The sequence below is a fragment of the Etheostoma spectabile genome, chromosome 18 (genome assembly GCF_008692095.1).
Source record: "Etheostoma spectabile isolate EspeVRDwgs_2016 chromosome 18, UIUC_Espe_1.0, whole genome shotgun sequence".
NCBI classification, from domain to species: domain Eukaryota; kingdom Metazoa; phylum Chordata; class Actinopteri; order Perciformes; family Percidae; genus Etheostoma; species Etheostoma spectabile.
Genome location: NC_045750.1, coordinates 23,749,926 through 23,754,573, shown reverse-complemented (window position 1 = coordinate 23,754,573; position 4,648 = coordinate 23,749,926). Strand labels below are relative to the sequence as shown.

The following is a 4,648-nucleotide window of genomic DNA, read 5'->3' as shown; positions in this document are numbered from 1 at the left end:
GGTCTTCCTGAAAGGATTTACACTGAGATGCATTGTAATCAGGAGAGACTAGTTGCAGTTATGTGACAGTTATACACACATGTTAAAATATACATTTATAAGGATGACAGCTGAATTGATTTAGGAGGGCATCAATTAAACGTTCTTGAAAGAATGTAGCTACATTAGAATCAGCATGGTATGTTAAACCTTAACAGGTTTTAAATTCAGTCATATTTTCCAAACCTGGCTGCATCATACATAAAACAGAAATACATTGATTATCAAACATCACCAATGTCTCAACACTCTCACCTACTTTGCGGCTGCTAATACAGCAGAATGTAGGTTAAGTTGCTTTAACCCTCATGTTGTCTTCTGGTCAAATTGACCCGTTTTCCTATATTAATGTTCTTTTTAATTACCCCAAATAACATGATTGATTCCACCCAACACTCTTTGACAAGTACAAATCTCTATTTTCGTGAATTTTGGGGTGTCTTAATCAATTTTATAGCATTTGGAGAGAAAAAATTGAAGTTATTTTTGAAATAGTATATAGTAAAAGTTGTCAAATTCCAGTCTGTGATTATCCATCAACATCCATTCCTTTAATTTAGTCTAAATAATTCCTAATTTCTGATTTTCTAACTCAAACATTAGGTCTAATTCCCTAAAAAGTAGGTTTGTTGGCCATAAATTCCCAAAATAACTGTATTACGTAGTGTTAAATGTAAAAAAAAAGTGACAATCGTGGAAAAAGTGTTGAAAAAAGAGACAAAAACATAGGAAAAAGGAAAAAACATTGATTAAAAAGCGTCAACAAAAGTGTTGATTTTCAATTTTGACGGTAAGACAACACGAGGGTTAAAGTTTCAGCCACTGTCATGCCCTGTTAGGTAAGACGCTATAGAGAAGGCAAGTTGTGGTCACAGGGAGTTCGTCATGCATATGTGTGTTTAATTTGGTTTGTTGACATTGTTAAACGCACACACATGCCTGGACATGTCTAGTTACTTATTACAGAAGCCAGAACACACAAATCCAAATGGTCTGCAGGTGTTTTCAGAGAGAAAGTGAAGCCAATGTTGTCGTTCATGTGTCATTCACATGAATTGGACGGTTTGTGTTTTTTTGCCCCAGCAGTCAATGTACCAACTGTACAGACATTAGCCTCATTCCATTAATGCGTGTTACTAACTCAACTTCTTCCCTTTCCCGGAGTCTTGCCCTCTCCTCTCTCCTCCTATCGCTTCCTGCAGGTGTTTCTGGCTCTGGATCTGTGGTTGGAGTCACCTGCTGCCTCCATGTTCCTGCTCCACACCCTCTGCTACAATGTCTCTCTCTCTCTCTCTCTCTCTCTCCCCCAACCGGTCGAGGCAGATGACCCCCCACCCTAAGCCATGGTTCTGCTTTAGGTTTCTGCCTCTTAAAGGTAGTTTTTCCTTGCCTCTGTTGTCTAGTTCTTGCTCTTGTTTACCTCGTGTCTCTCCCTTTAAGCTGATGATAGTATTGGAAGAAAAGTTCAGGGCTCACCAAATGTATTGCATTTAAATCCTGAGGGAGACATGTATCACTGTACAATATGTCATCTATTTTGTAGTTTTTGCGGTATTTCAGTCCTTGCCATCTCTAGAACCATGAAGACCATGTAGATGAGATATGAGGATAGAGTGGCAGCAAAGAAATGCAGAAACTGACAGACCCAGATAAACCTTGAGTGTGTGTGTGTGTGTGTGTGTGTGTGTGTGTGTGTGTGTGTTTGTGTGATGTGTGCACATGACTGTATGACCGTCTATGCCATCATTTGATGTTTTGCAGCTTAATTCCTGGAAAATAGGCATCTGCCCCCAATATAAACCTCCAGATACAATTTTTTTTAGATTTTTAGATTTTTGTTAAACATATTCTTGGGCATTTTCAGCCTTTATTTTGACAGGACAGCCGAAGATATGAAAGGGGAGAGAGAGGGGGGATGACATGCAGGATGAGTAAACTTCTACATATGGACGGCCGCTCCATCAACTGAGCCATATGGCCGCCCACTCCAGATAAAATTTATAGGAATATAATTTTGTAATTGGACATTTCTTGAAAAATACTTAGTAATAAGTTCAGGGTAATATCATAATTTTACATCTTTACCTAAATGATGATAGGGTACTGATATGGAAAATGTATACTGGTGGTCACCTGGAGGCCAGAGGGGTTACGGGTGCAGTGGTTATGGAATTAAATGGATGGTGTTACCCCATTAGCACTTCAATAGTCTTGGGTGTCTCTGAGAATAATCGCTGTGCCTGTCACAGTGTTTGTGTATGTGTGTGTCAGTCTGGGCTAGCCTGTGTTCCCGCGTGTCTGGTTTCTAATGAAGGTCATCAATAATTGAGTGTCCCCTAGCAGGGGGGACCAGTCCAGTTAGGCGCGGTGGTTAACTAGGCTCCGGCTGCTCGCCATGACAGCGTGTGTGTGTATGAGTCACGGGGGTCAGCGGCGCACAAAACGGCCAGCACCGCAGAGCCGCAACCCGATCAGAGACTGTTTAATTGATGCCAACTCTGATTAACTGTCGGTTTAGGGTCAACACCAGCTAATTTTACTAAAAGACGCCCTGACCAGAGGGACACAGTGTCACTTTGACCTCAACACATAGGACCTGCTCTTAACCTCAACACATAGGAACACATAGGATACATAGGAACTGCCCTTGACCTCAACAATTAGGAACACATAGGATAAATAGGACCTGCTCTTAACCTCAACACATTGGAACTACCCTTAACCTCAACACATAGGAACTACACTTAACCTCAACACAATGGAACACATAGGAACTACCCTTAACCTCAACACATAGGACACATAGGAACTACCCTTAACCTCAACACATAGGAACACATAGGAACTACCCTTAACCTCAACACATGGACACATAGGAACTACCCTTAACCTCAACACATAGGAACTCATAGGAACTACCCTTAACCTCAACACATAGGACACATAGGAATTACCCTTAACCTCAACACATAGGACACATAGGAACTACCCTTAACCTCAACACATAGGACACATAAGAACTACCCTTAACCTCAACACATAGGAAACATAGGAACTACCCTTAACCTCAACACATAGGAACACATAGGACACATAGGACCTGCTCTTAACCTCAACACATAGGAACTGCACTTAACCTCGACACATAGGAACTGCTCTTAACCTCAACACATAGGAACACATAGGAACTGCTCTTCACCTCAACACATAGGAACACATAGAAACACATAGGAACTGCTCTTCACCTCAACACATAGAAACACATAGGAACTGCTCTTCACCTCAACACATAGGAACACATAGGACACATAGGAACTGCCTTTAACCTCAACACATAGGAACACATAGGACACATAGGAACTGCTCTTCACCTCAATACATAGGAACTGCCTTTAACCTCAACACATAGGAACTACCCTTAACCTCAACACATAGGAACACATAGGAACTGCCAGTAACAACACATAGGAACTGCCCTTAACCTCAACACATGGGTGTTCAGCCTAAAAAAGAAGGAGAGTTTATCGTTGCAGTGAAAGCTACTTTTTCTATTAAGTGCCTAAAAGTTTATGACACTGGGTAAACTCTTCTTAAAAAAATATATATATATCATACGCCTGCTAAATTGAACTGAATTACTATACAATTACTTTTTTGACATACTATACCATGTCATTTTTGTGACTTTTTCAACAACTATGACTTTTTTAGATTTTCTTTTTTACATACTATGCAATGACCTTCATGTGACTTTTTTCAACAAACAATACCATGACTTTTTCGACATACTATGACTTTTTGTTTTAAATTTCGACATACTATACTATGACCTTTTTATAACTTTTTCCAATATACTATACTATGACCTTTTATGACCTTTTCAACATCCTATACTATGACCTTTTGTGATTTTTTACGTACTGTACTATAACCTATATGTGACTTTTTTCTACATACTATAGTATGACTTTTTGTGACTTTTCTCGACATACTATGACTTTTTGTGACTTTTTCGACATACTATACTATGACTTTTTGTTTTGAATTTAGACACACTATACTATGACTTTTTCATAACTTTTTTGACATACTATACTATGACTTTTTTTGACGTACTATACTGTAACTTTCTAGACATACTAGGATTTTTTTTCAATATACTATAGTCTAACTTATTCATGACTTTTTCAACATGTTATTACTCTAGACTGTTCCCAGACAATGACTTGGATCATATTTTTAATGCGTGAGCAAACTGCTTGCTTGCTCACAGCACATTGGATGAGTCATTGCTGGATGAGAGTTTTATTCAAAAAGATGAAAAGGATCCCTTCGAGATAAGTGGCCGTTGATCGGCTGCCAGTTGTTTTTACAGGCAGAACTCGGCACCTTCACACACTTTCACAACAGAGTGGCCCGTCCAAGACAGACACGCTGGTCCTCCACATGCAAACAAAAGAGACTCCATGATATTCAAGCCACATGGTGTTTTCTTTAGATGTTTCTCGTACGGATTACATTTTTCTATTTCTCTGTTTGAAAGTGTCATTCACTTAGTCAACACTACCTCCTAATCCTCTTGCATAGAGTTGTGAGCAAAGATGATAAA

At 39.3% G+C, this 4,648-nt stretch overlaps 1 long non-coding RNA gene across 1 annotated transcript in view; it reads left to right on the top strand.

The window, feature by feature from the left end:
* Positions 1-4,648, top strand: part of LOC116706002 (uncharacterized) — a 9,679-nt gene that overhangs the window by 1,742 nt on the left and 3,289 nt on the right. The gene's annotated exons all lie outside the window — the stretch shown is intronic.